Source organism: Zalophus californianus, chromosome 8 (assembly GCF_009762305.2).
Source record: "Zalophus californianus isolate mZalCal1 chromosome 8, mZalCal1.pri.v2, whole genome shotgun sequence".
Lineage (NCBI taxonomy): Eukaryota > Metazoa > Chordata > Mammalia > Carnivora > Otariidae > Zalophus > Zalophus californianus.
In genome coordinates, this window is record NC_045602.1 from 10,224,367 (window position 1) to 10,242,454 (window position 18,088).

Genomic DNA, 18,088 nt, shown 5'->3' on the forward strand with positions numbered 1-18,088 from the left:
TGCATAAATAATATAATGTTAGGTGGTAATCTGTCATCTGTGCCATCTCATATGTAGCTGTCCTCCTTCATGTGATCTTGTTTCTCTGACCCTGAAGAAAGGAATAGCCCTTCCACCAGGGGGAGCCCTCTGAAATCACAGCGTAGAAAGACCCAGAGCGCCAAAAAGAGCTACTGAGCTTTTACAGGAAAGGGCATTTAGAAAATGCAGTTTGATCCAGCAGAATACAATTATCTCTTTGAACAGTGACCAATAAAAGTTGATTCCACTGCGATAATATTTCTACTAAAATATTTCTATTTTAGGGTTGGCATTAATCATTTGTTCAGACAATAACAATACTCCCAGGAAAGTGAAGGTTCAAACATGTAAGCATGACAACTTCTACAAAATATCTACATCACGGATGTGTGTGTCATCCTTGCCCAGGGGCCACAGTAATCTACTCTGTATCATTCCAATTTTACTACACATGCTGTCGAAGTAAGCGCTACAAAATATCTACATCAGTGAAAATGAATTTTGTTCCTTAACGCCTAGGTGAAAAGAAAAGAACTTTGTGTTTGTATAAGTGCTCATTGAAACACGACTATAGTTTGACCAGTTAAGATTTTGAAAAAAAGTAGTGATGCACATGAAAAAGTGAAGATATTAGACTCTGTGTGGCAACTATGCAAATGTTTGAATTTAATATAATTCAGATGATGAGAAGACAGCATGACCAAAAAGCATAGGAACTGGAAAATCAGATGTGTGGTTGGACACAAGATTAACAATGTTAAGATAAATACAAACCAAACCGATTTGTGAATGGTATGAATAAAAAGGGAAATATCCTTAATCTCCGTAGAAGTAACATACCAATATGAATTACAGGTAGTCTAATAAGATAAAATGAGAAAATATGATAGTACTGACATAATTCTCTATGTTTGTGATGGCATGGGAGGATGTGATAAAATATCATAGAAAATATATTGCTTATCTCAAAATTCAGTTTCCAGTGCTCAAAGTGACATGGAGACAATATCCTTCAATAGACAGCATCCTAAGGAACAGCGTGTAAAAAGAAACAATAGTGCAGAAGACTGTAGAGAAGTCATGGGTGCAACACATATTCAAATTGAATCATATTCAAGTTAAATACAATCGGAAGTTCAGATATAAAAGAAATCAATGTCATAATTTCCCATTTTCTTATCATTCTGCTATGCACAAATTATGTGGGTGATAATATGAAACAACTTTTAATGTTTCTAAGTTTCAAATCTACCTCATATGTGTGCTTACAAAAACTAAAATTTCAAATAGATATGGATATAATACATTGTATTACCTTGTAATACAACATAAATGTCATAACCAGTATAGCTATTTTATATTGCTATGTTATATTCCAAAATAGTGAATAGCTCTTAGTAAATAGGCAAAGAAAACTTCATAAAATAATCTCTAATACACACAGTTTTACTTCTGGAAAATACAATGCATATGAAAAATTTACAAAATAAATTTTGTATTTATATGAAAAAAATTATTAAGTCCTAGGTGCAGATAATTGCACATAGATATTTCACCTACATTACTAAACACCTGTCTAGCGAGATATCTTTCATAGTTGACCTCTGCCCTCTAAATAAAATCCATGAGTTCTTTTCTAATTGTTGTTATGAGAGGCAGAAAAAGAAAACAAAACAAAAAAAGAATTGTCTTCGAGGGAGGAGCATCCGTGGCATAGAACCAACCACTGCTCTGCAAGCTCTCACTGTATATCATCATCTTACTTCCTCTATTAACATCCATATTTAAATAATACTCAAATCTACAGCTCCAGCTCTGATCATTTTCCTGAATTTCTGATCCATAAATCTTACTGATTACTAGATACATCTATTTACCTATCTTACTGGTGCCACAAATTGATCATGCCCCAAACGGAGCATTTTTTACCTCCTTTTGGTTCATTTTGATTAATTCTTAGGTTTCCTCCTTCAGAAAAAGCTGTCACCTTCCATCCAGTTTCTCAAACCAGCTCCCAAGGAATGTCCTTGATTTTAATCCTCTTTCTTGCTCTTCACATTTTATCAGACCTGTCTATTTGATTTGCCTCATTTGATTCTACCTGAACCTAAATCTCTCTCAAGTCCTCTTATTTCTCCATCCACTTGTCTGTCATCAAAGTTCAAGCTATATTTTAATCTTGATTCTTTAAAAACCTCCAAATTTCTCTCTCTTCTCCTGGCTTTGCTCCATCTGTCCCCACACTGATCCATTTTCCTCTTGCTTCCGGATGGATACTTTTTCTAACACAAATCTAATGTCTAACTATATTACTATTGGTTAGCAAGCCATGCAGTGGTTTTTAAATGCCCTTCAGCTAAAGTAGGAACGTGGCCTTCCCATGTGCATTTTTATAATTTCTCTTCCTTATACAGTTGGCTCTTGAACAACACAAGTTTGAACTGTTCAGGTCCACTTATATGCAGGTTTCTTTCACTAAATACAGTACAGTGCTATAAATGTATTTTCTCTTCCTTATGATTTTCTTTAATAACATTTTTTCTCTAACTCACTTTTTAAAAAGATTTTATTTATTTATTTGTCAGAGAGAGAGAGCACAAGCAGGGGGGAGCGGAAGGCTGAGGGAGAAGCAGGCTCAGGGAGCCGGATGCGGGACTCTATCCCGGGACCCTGGGATCATAACCTGAGCTGAAGGCAGATGGTTAACTGACTGAGCCATCCAGGTGTCCCTCTAACTTACTTTACTGTAAGAATACAGTATATAACATACAAAATATGTATCAACTGACTGTTTATATTATAGGCAAGGCTTCCTGTCAACAGTAGGCTATTAGTAGTGACGTATCTGGGGAGTCAAAAGTTACATGTAGATTTTCGATTGGGTGAATGGTTGGTGCCCCTAACACCCATTTGTTCAAAGGTCAATGTAGTCCCTGTTTCAATCAATTTGGTCTTTCCTTAGTTCCTCAACTATGGCATGGTGTGGTAGTTTGCTTCCCCCAAAAGCAAACCCTGAGAAAAAGCTTCACATGCATGTATTGTAATTGGGAGTTGATCTCAGGATGAACCAGTGTGGTAGTGGATAGTGGAGACAGAGAAGTCGTGACTGGGTTATTAATTAAGCACAGCACCAGTGTTGTTTCTAAAACTGAATCTGGCTGGGGAACTTTGGGATCCAGTGTAGAACATGAGCATTGTAGTTAACCCATCTCGGAGGCAAGCAATTTAGAGTATTCATATACCAAATCCTGGTGAGGGAGGAGTATCAGTTCCTTGGCACTTCCTGCCTTCTGCACAGGGGCAGAACAGGTGCAGGCAACAAAAGACAGCCTGAAGGAAAGAGATACAGATGTAGATGCTTGAAGAAGCATTTGACATTTGACATTGACTTTATAAAGACTAATGATACACTGGTGGGGGATTCTCACTGTCTGCTACACAGGATTTTTTTGTGTCTCTGGATCTCCTTCCCTATTCCTTTTGCTTGGATAGCATCTTGCCCCTGACCCTGATGCTCAGCTAACTTCTCTACCTTCATTTGTTAGACATAAATATCCTTAATACTTTCTCTGGCCTCCCAAATCTGTGATAGTCACCCTTCTGTATTCATCTCCCTCTCTCTACTATTTTAGAATTCATTATGCTAACAGTTTAATGAAGAGAAAAAAAAAACAGGTATATACAGATATAAACATACTGCCATAGACTTATGGGAAATGGAGAGATTAATTTATGTTTAGAAGTATCTAGGTTTTTATGGCTCAGTTCTGGAAGTAGTAACATTGCCTAATCCCCCTTACACATCCATAAGGAAGGCTGAGAAATGAGGTTGATTAGCTAGATAGCCAAGAGAGAAGAGGAAATTGTCACTATCAGTTTCATCTTCTCATGAAGGGAACAAGTTCAGCCCCTTACCTAAGGAAGATAACCGAAAGTCCCATCCAGTCACTGCATCCAGCTCAAAATCCAGGACTTTTGGGCAATATAGCCATTCTGTCCACCAGATATGGAGTTAGCTCCTTGTATTCTAGAGACCTGTTCTCTAAAAAAGCCAAAGCATCTACTGTCCACTTTCAACACATAGAAAAAATACAATAGTGGAGAAGAGGCAGTACAAAAACATCGTAGACTCTCATTGGAAAAATTAAGGATGGGAGAAACCTTGATTCTCAGCAATTGTGATTCTTGGTGAACAGAGGTCTCTCTGTCCTGGCAGTACAGGAAATTCCTTTTTTAAAACCAGAAGCCCAGCACAGCTGCTGGCTCTCTGGGGAAAGTTCCCTTGTATGAAGTGAGGACCAGAGAGTATGCTCTCCTTGCAGGTTGATCGTATTTCATAGCTTCTTTCCTGCTTGCATAAATTTGAAGCCCAGGGTTTATTTAAAGCTTGGCCAGCCAAGGGCTTTTCAGGCTCCACCTGTGAATTCTTTGAAAATTATTTTCTTTCATAAACTTTATAGATTTCTGATCAATTTTCTTCTAAGCAGTTCCATGTCCCTATAGCCACTGTCGAGGCCCTTTCTTGGACGTAATTCTCTCTTTTTGTTTTATTTATTTATCTTTTTTCTTTCTTTTTAAACCTTTTCCTATTCTTTTTCTCAACTTAACGGTGATTACCTTGATGCTATGTGAAATAATACTTGGGAAGACCATACCATTCAGGAAAGGCTGCCTTAGACTAGAGCTATTTAGGTCAACTAAGAATATTTACCTGGCTTTAGCCACTAAAAATCTTTTTCCGTCCTGTTACTGTTTGAGATCTGGCAGCATCTTGCTTTTCCAACATTGTAGAATCTTGTATCTCAATTGTCATGGACATCTCTTTGGAAAGCAGTCTTTTCTTGCCTGAACTCTCTCTCTCTTTTTTTTTTTTTTTTGTAATACTGTGCTAAGTCAAATCAATACAATTTGATACACAATTATTCTGACTTTTTCCAACCACTTTCTTTAGAAGTAAGGAATCAAGTGGGCTGCCTTCTAAAATTGAAGGCAACCAAATATTTTGTCACAACAAAACAAAGCTCTTTCTCTTTTGGCCTAATTTATCTCTTTACTTGCCACCCAAGAACCAACCACTAAGCCAATGCCAACGTATTGATTTCTATAACAGTTGGTGGTAGCATATGCTTTTGAAACAAATAAACCCCCACACTTCAGTAGCTTAACATTATAGGTGCTCATTTTTCAGTCACATAAAATTCAATAATGTACTCAGTGGTGGCTTTCCAACTCTAAGTCAGAGACCTACCTTGGGTATCTCTATTTAGTTGTTCCACTGTCTCCTAGGATAATAAGTTCTGTGTGCCAATAGACAAAGGAGGGAGACTGGAGCACAGTTTGTAGGAAGCTTTTATAATGCAAGCCTAAATGCAGTGTATGTCAAGTTCACCTGCATTTTCATGGACTAGAAATGAGTCACTCATGGTCATATGTAACTGTAATGAAGGCTGGGAAATATTGCCTAGCAATGGGTTTAGGGGTAAGAGGAAATCTGTTTGTGAATACCCAGGCAACCTCTACCACATTTATCAAAAATAAATAAATACTTCATCTATCAAAGGGAAAAAAATAAAACTTTATAGGAAATTCATTAGTCACCTTTCTCTCTTTCTCCCCCCGCCCCCCCCCCCCCCCCGTGGCCTGTCTACACTCTCTTCTTAGAACCTGATGAGCTGAATTAAGCAGGAGGCTTTGGGGCCTGGCCTGGGAAGTCTAGCGATAGTAGGACCAAGGATGCTTTAAGGCTGGTTTCAAGAACCGAGAAGAATTTGAAACCACGTTGATCATCCTATCAAGGCTTAATTAAAAGAGTCAGGGAGGAATATTAAAACCAATTTTAAAAGTCAGAGAGATTCTTAATGATATTAAAGATCAAAACACAAGGGTTAAGAATGGAAGAGCCAAGTTGGGAAGGGTGTCTGAAGTGTTGCCATTTTCCTAAGGACCTGGGAGAAGGAAGGAACCATTCAGAACTCCGAGCTGATTAGGATAACACCAAGTGTAAGTGACAGACTTTTGTGTACCTCTTTGTAAATACATGATAGGTCTTCAACATCTAAAGGGGGAAAATGTTCTCCAGTACTAACATTGCCTTTGCTGTCACATTTTTCCTGGCTTTGCAGAGGTTAAGGGATTATGACAGAGCAGCTTCCAAGCATGGAAAAAAGAGGTAATCAAATTGGCATACATCCCAGGGAAACTGTGAGGTCTTACTGAGCATGAGTGCCAGTGGAAAGAAGCATTTTGAAATGCAAACTTCAGGGGAAAAATAATCTAGATAGTTTCTGTGACCAGGAACTGTCTTTGGGAGGCTGTTTTAGCCACACAGTTTCCACCCGCCTCAGAAAGGTTGCTCTGCTCTCTCCTTCAAGTCAGACAGAAAATAGGGCCTATTCCCTCACATTGTATCTTTATCCCAAGTTTGCCAGCCATCCAGACAAGATTTAAAAAACCCAGGAGGAGCAGTGTTACTCTCTGAGCATAGACCGTGGAGCAACACAGATGAGAAAGAGGGCCAAGATTCAGAGGATCTGAACTTGAGTCCAGGCCAACCAGTGTTTGCCCAGTGGCCATCACTCGATCCTGCTGAGCTTCAGCTGGTCCATCTCTAAGGGACATTCCTCAAGAGCAGGGATCGTATTGCCCTCTCTGTATCCTAGGCACAGTGCAAGTACTCAATAAATACTTTTTGAAATAATAAACAAACAAATGACTCTCCAGATCACAGATTCTTAATGTTCAAATTACAATTAAATTATCAATAAAACTTTTTATAAAACCATCATATGTATATTTTGACTATGAGTCAGTACCTGCTGGTACTTGTTCCTTATAGAGGCACAGATCCCATGGGAAATACCTGTTTCATCAGTTGTGTATTCCCATGTGGGTCTTCTCTTTCCACAGTATTCCTTGAATTAAACCAACCAGCTCGGGCTCTATGGCAGGTCCTAGGGCTAGCCACTCCAAGAAGAATCACCTCATACAGGATTTGGAGCTTCTAAGCTGGAGAGTAAGCCTATGTGCACACTCCCAGAGGATGATAAATCCTTCTCTGTCTGACAAGTTCTTCTGCCCTCTTTGGGGGGCTACATAGCTTTGAGACAGACACTCAAGGATGAAGGAGGAAGAATTCTGATAGGATCCTCTTGCTCTCACAATCAAGAAAGCATCAAGTTCCCAATCACATTGCTCTTGCAAACTATATAATTAAAACATAGGCTCAACTCTCAATAATTGGTGAGATAGGGATGTTCTCATGAATAGAAGTATAAATTAAATAGTGAGGAAATGCCTATAATGATTGAGACAGGATACACACGTGCTGTGTGTTTAGAAGAGGGGGATGAGAAGTCTGGAGTTGTCCGAAAATGCTTCCTAGATGCAGAGAGTCTTGACATGGATCCTGAAAGATTCTTTGTATTGAGAAATAATGAGACTTGAAAACAATTCAGGAGGAGGGCCTTGGGCAAGGAAAAAAAAACAAAAACAAAACCAAAAAACCTAAGTTAACATATGATACATGCAGGATGTCTGTGCTTTGTGACCAGTGGGCAGTTCTGTAAGAAGTTTGGAGATAAGAAAAGGCAGGTCAAATGGGATCAGAATGTGGTGCTGCTTTTTTGTGGTTGATAGGAAGTCAATGATTGATGGCTTTTAAGCAGAGGAATGACATGATCAGATTAGTGATTTAGAAAAAAATTATTCTGGTAACCATGTTAGGAAAATGATGACATGGGAAAATAGTGGAAATAGGAAATGAATACAGTTGTGGTGTATTACCCACCTAAGCTCTGGAATGCATTCCTGGACCAAAACATCCTTGGGGTCAAACTAGTCAGGTCAAGGAACATGGTCAAAACATCCGCTCGTATTATACAACAGCTGCTTGGGAATCCAAATGATGAGTCAGTCGTTACTGGAAGGAGTCTCAATGGTGATGTTTAGGAAAATTATTTGTGCATAGTCTGTTTAAAGAGTGAAAAGGGTATAATACTTGGAACAATGGTGATTGTCTATGAAGTAGTCCAAAAGGGTGACTCTCAGGGCCTGGGTGAAAGTTCTCCTAACTCCTGAGTGAACGACCTGGGTCAAATGATCATTTGTCAGCCAATCTGGTCTGCTGTTGACACAGAGATAAGGCACAGTCAATGGCGTCGAGAATATATGTACTTCACTGGAACCCTTTGGTGGGTATACAAATAGAGCCTGGGCTAGTCCCTTCCTTTTTGACTTCTCATACAGGGTTTTGGTTTCAGGTATCTTTTGAATGAATAAAGTGGGTCAAATGAAGGCAGTCTGTGAAAGAAAAGCAAATCCCAGTGCCAAGATCAGAAGAAAATTCTCCCGGGGAGTGAGCCAATGTCACTGTCTTTGCTTGGAGAAATGTGGCCAATAATTATATCCGAACTGTGAAATAGAACGTCTTTCCCTCCTCCAGCTGGCAGAGGGATTTGGACCACATCTGTTAAATATTTATCAGTAGCAGATACTAGTTTATCTTAGTTTTACTTTCATGCCCTGATCATCAGAATTTTTATCTCATTAAGCTAGAACATTGCTGGTGGGACCTGGTTTCTCTTACAGAGGCCAGTGTGAGTTGTAGACAAGGGTTAAAGATAGAAAGTGACCTCTGAGCAGATGGAATGGTGCATATAGTGAGAAGCTTAGCCCTTAATTGCTATGTCAACATTTTAATTCTTTTCTTAGGCTACTGGGGTCTGAATTAGACATTGGTAGTCTTAGTTAACTCCTAAAATTTTGAGATGACTTAAATATAAAACTTTTCTTGAAATAATTTATGCTTCATGATGTAGGATTATGGTATTTATAACTCTTCAGAGTCATTATGAGAGATGAGAGAAATTTGGTAGTGAGTCAAGCTCAATGAGTTCAGCATCATGCCTGAATTTTCTGATTTTTTTTTTCTTCAAACTTTAAATATAGCCAGTTTGGCTCTAAACTTGGTTATTTGAAACCACCATATTTATCTAACTGGTTACTCTTCAAAATCTCCACCTACTTGATTTCTGGCAAGAACATAACATGCAAAAGGAACAACAATATTTTTCCAATCTGTCTGTCTACATGATTCAGCTCATTAACTTTCCTTTCTGCCAACTTTTTTCCCCAACTGGAAGAATTTTCTAACATGGATATGTTGAAACATGATGGCAAGGGAAAGACCACTATACAGGAGGTAAAAGAGCTAAAATATTCTTGCAGATCTGGTTACGCTCAACCATTTATCCCTCCTGAGCCCTGTGGATTCCCCTCTACAAAACTGGGACAATCACATCTGCCCTGGAGACTCCAGCAGGCTATTAGAAAGCAAAAGTAATGATGATGATACCAATAACCATAATAACATTTGGTGGGCACTTACTCCATTATAGGTACTGTGATATAAATTGCAAGCATTCATCATTTAAAGCTCATAAGGACCCTCTGAAGGAGGCAGTGAAGTTCCCATAGAAAGTAGTGCCAATTCCAGAACTTTGATGCATTTGACAACTGTAACATGTTGAAAGTTTTTACAAACTCTACAAGCACAAAGCATTATAATTCTATAATTATAAACACAGAAATCCTTATATTTATATTTATTTGACATTCGATATCTGTTTCATATCAATGCAAATCATCAATCATGGGCTGTGTGTCTGCGCAATCCCGGTCCTTGATAGAATGAAGGAAACCACACAGCCAGAAAGGGTTTGGGGCCCAGGGAGGTCATGGTCAAGTTTGGGTTCCCTTGAAGCAAAGTGCAACATTGTGTTCAAAAACCTTTTGCTCTTCTGTGCCCTGGACTTCCACTTCTTGTACCCACATCCCACCCCCAGCTCCCCAGACGATACTCTGGGTATCAATGCCCTTTCCCTTCTTCAGAAATGACCCCAAATACTCTTTCCTCCATCGATATCTCCTTGAGCTCAGCAACCAGATTTAATCTTCCTGCCCTTTGAATTTTAATAGAATTTGTCTCTACTTCTTTCACATGCTTATCACTATCACTTATGTCTTCCATTTGTCTACTTGCTTTAACTAACGTGTTACTAGCATATTAGACCTCAAGCTCCTTGAGAGCAGAGGCTGTTTTCCCCATCTATCGGCCACATCTGTGGCCTATGGTCCCCCCTCATCTCTGGAACTCCTACGGGGTCTATTGCATGCTCTATTTTTTTCCCCCAGATTCTGATATCTCTAGTAGGCTCCTAAGGTGATGAAAGACTCTTTTTTTTCCTTCTATGGGTCTTTTTTTCCCAGCTTTATTGAGGTATAACTGACACATAAAATCTACATAAAATTTAAATTTATATGATATAAATATATATTATATATATAATGAATATATAAATTTATATTAGAGTTATATAAATTGAAATTTGTATAAAACATATGTATCTAAATATATTTAAATAAAATATATTTAAAGTGTGCACCATGATGACCTGATGTACGTACTCTGTGGAAGGATTCCTATCATTGAGCTAACATATCCATTGCTTCTCATGTTTACTTTTTTATTTTTGTCATGAGAACAACATAAGTTCTACTCTCTCAGGAAACTTCTATTACCCAATACAGTGTTATCGAGTATAATCACTATGTTTACACTAGATCTTCAGACTTTATTCGTCTTTTATCTGAATGTTGGAATCTTTCTACCGGCCTCTCCCTATGCCTCCCCCTACCTTCCCGGCCCCTGGCAACCACCATTGTGTTCTCTGTTTCTATGAGTTTGACCCCTTTTTTTTCCGAGGCCACCTATAAATGATGCCATGCAATATTTGTCTTTCTCTGTCTGGCTTATTTCACTTAGCATAATACTCTCCAGTTTCATCCATATTGTCAAAAATGGCAGGATTTCCTTTTTTTCTTCTACAATGTTATAACAACATTGTTGAATATATTCATTATGCTGTACTCTTCATCTCTGTGATTTATTGATTTTATAACTGGAAGTTTTTACCTCTTAATCCTCTTCACCTGCCTCACTCATCCCCCAAACCCCCTCCTCGCTGGGAATCACCTGTTGTTCTGTGTGTTTATGAGTCTGCGTCTGCTTTTTTGTTTGTTTACTCAAGGATTTTCTTCTTTTTCTAATGCTGAATAACATAACATTATATATGAGAGACGAATAACATATATTCATCATATATATGTGTGTGTGTGTATATATATATGTATATATAAACAAATTTATTAGTTCTAAAAGTGTTTGGTGGAGGGACACACGTGGGTGGCTCAGTTGGATAAGTGCCCAACTCTTGATATCAGCTCAGGTCTTGATCTCAGGGTTGTGAGTTCAAGCCTCACACTGGACTCCACACTGAGCATGGAGCCTAATTAAAAGAAAAAAAAAAGGTTTTGAAGGAGTCTTCAGGGGTTTCTATATATAATATCACATCATCAGCAAAAAAGATAACTTTACTTCTTCCTTTTCAATTTGGATGGCTTTTTAAAAAAATTTTTCTTGCATAATTGCTCTGGCTAGGACTTCTAGTACTATGATAAATAAAAGTGGTGAGGGTAGGCATCCTTGTCTTATTCCTGATCTTAGAGGAAAAGCTTTAACTTTTCACCATTAAGTATGATGTTAGCTGTGGGCTTGTGATGTACTCTTATCAATACCCTTTCTCAATGAGTATTTATTGAGCTACAAATAGAATTGGGAGTTGTGGTTCCAGAGATTATGATATAATGGGTGCACAACATACACAGGTTGGAGGTTGGGGGGACTATTCACCTGAGGGAGGAAGAACTTCTGTAGAAGTCTCCCAGAATAAGTGGCATCTCAGGTAACTTCTGAGGGAAGAACGTGAGTGTACAGAGGACAAGCGATAAGAAGAAATCTCCCGAAGAACAGTTAAATTCAATCCATCAGACACTTATTTTGTCCTTATTATGTAGCTGGTGCAGAACTCTTTGCTGAACCTGAAATGATTCATGAGACCAAGCTGATCACAAAGGTATCAAATGAATTGCAACAGTAGGTGTTCTGATGAAGACAAGAGGATCAAAAAGCTGTTTAAGTACTTTGGCCATGGTTTCTCATGTAAAATAGGAATCATAATAATGATGACAAGAATACCTAGTTCACAGTGTTTTAAGGAAGGTCAGGAAAATAAAAAGTAAGAAAGAGATCGTATACTTCAAAATTATTTATAAATACCAGTTCTTCTGAGCTAGCAGAAAAGGGCTCTCATTATCACAGGACTCATAATTTCCTGTAATTGCATATATCTTCCATAGAATACTCTTAAAACCAGAAGGAAAAAGTCATTGTCTGTGTAAACGTGTGGCGGGTTCTGAGGGGAGTCAGAAGGAAAATGAAATTATGAATCTAGTACAAGAAACTGAAAGATGGATGACCTGATATATTCAGAGGCTATCTTTAGCAAAGATGGGAATCTCATTTAGGTAGTAATTAATTATAGGTGTCTCAACATTTTCATTTGTTATGATTAACTTGGCTTGGGTGATCAATCTTGGTTGTCAGCTCCAGTAGATAGGTGGAATTTCCAGCCTGAGATGGAAATTATTTCAATATTAATCAATCCTTAGCACTTCTCCAATGACAGTTTTCCCCTGTTACCTTTGAAGCTTGATTAGGAACCTAGACATTTTATGTACTTTCCCCAGTAGCAAAAGGAAAATCATGAATTATTTCAAAAAAGTTTAACCAGGTGCCAAGACTAAAGCAAAGTTTTCCTTCTTTGGTTTTGAAAAAAAAAAAAAGAAAGAAAAAGAGAGAGAGAGAGAGAGAGAGAGAGAGAATGAAAGAGAAAGAAAGAAAGGAAAAAAAAGAAAGCAAGCAAGCTGATGCAATAATCTTTGGCTTCTTCCCTCTGCTAGCACACACCCTAGCAGAAGCTCTGGCTTCCTTGCTCTTCTGTTCTTCTTGGATATATCAGGCATGCCCCTCTCTTGGACAGTCTGCGCTTGTTATTCCTTTTGTGCATAGTCTTTTATCTGTGAGGTCTTTCCTTGCCAAGCTATTTAGAACAGGATGCCCCGCCCCCTTTCAAGTACTTCCGGTCCTCCTTCCCTCCTTTGTTTTTTCTCCAAAGCCCTGACCACTGACATTATCTGACATTTCTCCAAAGCACTGACTACTATCTGATATTCTATATCGTTGTACTCCTTTACTGTTGATTGTTTATCTCCTTTCACCAGCACAGATGTTTGTGAAGGCTGAGCCTTCCCTGCTGCATCCCTAGAACTAGAGCTATGTGTACCACATAGAAGGCATTGACATGTCGTTTGCGAATAAATAAATCTTCATATTTAATAGCTTTACCATGCTATTAAAAATATTTCACTCCTGCAAAAATTAAGCATTTTCATGACACCGCTGATATACAGCATATCTATAACTTGCTAAGGATACAAATAAACACAGGTAATTTCTAAGACATTATCTAAATTTTAGGATTCTTTTTTACTTTATCTAAAATTTAGGTTTGAATTTAAAGTTAAAAAATATCTCTCCCCCCCCAAAAAAATTAGAATTTCTGGATCAACATCATTACCTTTTATGTCAGAATAAAAGGATAATAAAATCAGTTTACCCATCAGTCAATTGGCACATCTTTTGGTACAGCTACAAAGGAATTTTTTGCCTATGCTGGGACCTGGAGTATAGGATAAATCTAAGCTGCTTGTCCTCTAGTTGCTTTGGAATAACACTGAGCACTAAGTAAATGCTATTGGAATTAGGAAGCCTGGCCTTTAATACAGTTGCTGCTATGCACTCTGAACGGTGTGAATCCGGCACCCTCTCCTCTGTGGCCCTCAGTATCTCTCCCTATTAAACAGGGGTTGGAGATATAGATAATTAGAGGAACCCCACATTCCTACCCAAAAGCAAAATGCTAGATTTTAAATCAAGAGAGAGAACAGAGCCAAGCACATAGCTGGCTTTGGATAAATGCTTCTTGGCAAGCAAACCTGAGACCCTTGTTTCATCCCAGTGAGAAAAATAGCTCCTGCAGCTGCTGAAAGAATGCTCTTTCTGCCTGCTGAAATTGAGCAGGTATGGTGTAACGAGTAATAGACAAGATCGAGGTGACTTGTGGAACTGACTGGCCGGGATGAAAAGATCTAGAGAGAAAGCACAAACCCGTCAGATGCCTGAACACGAAACACCCTATTCCTGGAGTCGCCTTTAGGTGGCATTGTAGTGTGGCTCTGGCGCCACCTAGTGATTGTTATCGGAATTTCCCTGCCCCTCGACAGCCGCGATAGACTTGTTCTTCTAGAAAACACCCCTCAAAGGAAGGCTCATCTGAGGAGTCCATGAACTTGGAAGGATTCGTTAATAGCATTAAATATGTAGTTCAGAGAACTGGAGGAGAAGAGAGAGACTATTCTGTGAGAAGAAAGAGAAAGAAATGAGGAACAAGAGGCCCAGGTATGTATGTTTTAAACTAACATTCAGGTAACAGCCAAGACTAGTTCCAGCCAATTGTAAATCCAAAGTGACTGAGGTGTTCTCTGCCTGGTTGAAACAGTTCAATAATTTTAAAATGGTTTCTTTTTATCGCTGGTTTTAGTTCACAACAAAGCCGTGCTGCTCTTCGGGCCTCAAGGCTGTGAACAACGGGGAGAAACACGGTGCTGGGTCCAGAGGTCCCAGGGAGCTCACCTCAGATGGACTTTGTACCCAGGAAACCGAAGACAAACTGTGGCAGGTATGTGAGGGGGCAGTTCTGCAAGAAGTACCGGGAATGTTCTAGAAGCGCACATGTGACAGGGATGCATTGTGGGCTCAGGTGCTAGGCATCAAGGTGGAAAGGAGCATCATGCAATGGCATGCAGGCCAAGAAGCTCAGGCTGGTCTCTAGGAGGTTGGCTGGGTGTCCCTGCTGGAAACTTCAGGAGGGCTCGTGACGACCCTAACCCTAAATCACCTTGGACTTACTGCCCACGGGGGCGGGGGTAACAGGACACCGGGAAGTCATGGGGCAGAAACTCCATTCGGTTTCATAAAAAGGAAAAGCTGCCATTTTATAAAACGTCTGCAACCTTTAGATTTGGTGTTAAACGCTGGGACTCTCCAGTTCCAGGGGAGACTATTGATCACACCCCAGCTAACGTTTTCACCTTAATGATTCTTTTGGTGGGCAAATCTACTTCCAAAGCTATTAGCCCTCCCTCAGAGGTAACTGGATACCACAGAAGTAGGAATATATACATGCTTTGTTGGGAATAAGTCAGATGGGCTCAAGTATGGCATTTTCTAGGTTTGTGAGTATTTTTGACATATTTTGTGAGTTTGTTTTTAGGGAAACCAATGAAATGATTGAGGTAAGGAAATCACAGTGCTGGCAATAAGGAGGATTGCAGGGAATCTGCCGATCGCCTTAAACAAATGAATGACTTCATGTCTTGAATTAATAAAACTTTTCTTTACCCAGTCACTTGTAAAAAAAAAAAAAAAAAGAATGACTTAAACGTTTCCAACAGGAGTGTATGTCAGATATCAGAGCCGACCTAGAAGTGAATAGGACTGGCTATGTTCAGGACCTTTAGAAAGCCAACACGGATGAAAAGATCAGAAGATCTTTATCATTTTTAGATACTGGTCACCTTTGACTATTGATAGTTTTCAAGTGCTCTGTGAAAGCGTAGAAATATATGTTTAAAAAATTCATTTCCTGTTTAACATTTTTATGTTACTTTCATGTTTCCCCCTAATGTGCTTTTTACAAATAGAGTTTTCTGGAGAATATTCCAGATCTCCTGAATCAGGGCAGACCTCCCAAGTGAATTTTATGATCTGGCAACTTAGAGAAACCCTTTGGTGTTGTCTTCTCAAAACCCTCGTCAAGTACCTGACAGTCATTCTTCCAGGTAAGTAAAGGGACGGCTGAGAGAGACTGAGTTGTCCAGGTCCTCAAAGACGGTGCTGACTGCTAGGATGCTAACTGAAGTCTATCTAGGTGTCCCCAAAGCCCCAGCTCTGCCCAGTATTCTTCACTGCCCTGCAGCAGTGGTAGTTATTTAATTAGAAGTGTGGAAACACGTATCTGTAATATGTCCCTTCCACATCTATATTGGACTAGCGGGATGCAGGGAAGTCCAAGAGGTGGGTTGCTGACCAAACTCTTGCCGGCACGGCTGGGTCACACAGCATTGGAAGGTCCAGCGACATGTATGGGGCAGGGGGTTGTCTGGTTGACTGGTGGTTCCGAAAGGAAAGCTCTCAGGCCTTCAACTCCACTAAAGATCCCCAAAGCTGGTCTTCAGAGGGCTGGTACAAGAAGGCACCAGTTCTATCCCATCTCGAATCAGACAGCATTCATAAAGCAGGCGGATGCTCTGAAGCAAACATTCTGTGCCAACTAACGTCTTGTGAATCCCACAATAAAACTGTATGGTTCCTGTTTCACAGTAGTGCACTCTTTCAAATGATGTATTTAGTTAATTCTGGTCCAAATTTTATCACTTCTGAGACCTACAAGGAATTAACACATCTTTTAAAGATTGAATAGAACCAAGTTAGAATGGGAATATATGTACATAAAACTCGCAACATAAAATAAAAATAAAAAATAAAAAGCAGTCAGAGGGGGAAAAACTAGCAACACAGAGTGGGTTTTCTTAAAAAAAAAAAAAAAGAGGAGTATATTTCCATTCTCTCTTCCTTGGGCTGACTAACTAGCATGTCCTGAAGAGCAAAGAAAACGTCTTTAAAGTGGATCACTCTGCATGTGATAGATTGAAAGTAATTTTCCTTTTCTGGTCCTGGAGGGGACAGCCCGAGAGGTTTAGGACCTGAATTCTGAACAGGTGGCAGGTGACCAGGCTAGTGAAGTTAATGGGTTAATTTTTAAATAAAAACATGATTTTGGAAACAATCTGACAGGGCAAACCTGATCAGTTCTCGAAGCAATCACATCCATAAACAAGGGAATAGAGAATAATTTTTTTTCATTTTCTGATATCATTTGATAATACAAGTGCCCAAACTAGCTGGTTATTCAGAAATAGCGTTTCAATAAAAAAAAAGCATGTGTGTGTGTATGTGTGTCTATGTGTACCACAGGTCTATATAGTAAATACTTTATAGTGTACAATGCTACAGAAACTATACCATGCACACTATTCTTTTTTATCTTTAAATTTTTTTATTGTTATGTTAATCACCACACATTACATCATTAGCTTTTGATGTAGTGTTCCGTGATTCATTGTTTGTGCATAACACCCAGTGCTCCACGCAGAACGTGCCCTCTTTAATACCCCTCACCAGGCTAACCCATCCCCCCGACCTCCTCCCCTCTAGAACCCTCAGTTTGTTTTTCAGAGTCCATCATCTCTCATGGTTCGTCTCCCCCTCCGGTTTCCCCCACTTCATTCTTCCCCTCCTGCTATCTTCTTCTTTTTTTTTTTTCTTAACATATATTGCATTATTTGTTTCAGAGGTACAGATCTGTGATACAATAGTCTTGCACAATTCACAGCACTCACCATAGCACATACCCTCCCCGATGTCTATCACCCAGCCACCCCATCCCTCCCACCCCCACCACCACTCCAGCAACCCTCAGTGTGTTTCCTGAGATGAAGAATTCCTCATATCAGTGAGGTCATATGATACATGTCTTTCTCTGATTGACTTCTTTCACTCAGCATAACACCCTCCAGTTCCATCCACGTCGTTGCAAATGGCAAGATCTCATTCCTTTTGATGGCTGCATAATATTCCATTGTGTATATATACCACCTTTTCTTGATCCATTCATCTGTCGATGGACATCTTAGCTCTTTCCACAGTTTGGCTATTGTGGACAATGCTGCTATAAACATTGGGGTGCATGTACCCCTCCGGATCCCTACATTTGTATCTTTGTGGTAAATACCCAGTAGTGCAATTGCTGGATCGTATGGTAGCTCTATTTTCAACTTTTTGAGGAACCTCCATACTGTTTTCCAGAGTGGTTGCACCAGCTTACCATGCACGCTATTCTATGTACCAGCGTATTTCCCTAACTGGTATTACAGATCAAAATATTACAGGTTCTATAATTAAATAAACCTTAATTTTTTCAGATGGGTC

At 39.3% G+C, this 18,088-nt stretch overlaps 1 non-coding gene across 1 annotated transcript; it reads right to left on the reverse strand.

Annotated features, from left to right (window-relative positions):
- Positions 1 to 386: 386 nt before the first annotated feature.
- LOC113938792 lies at positions 387 to 491 on the reverse strand. Its single transcript, XR_003524999.1, has one exon. It is a non-coding gene; the product is annotated as a U6 spliceosomal RNA (small nuclear RNA).
- Positions 492 to 18,088: the final 17,597 nt, after the last annotated feature.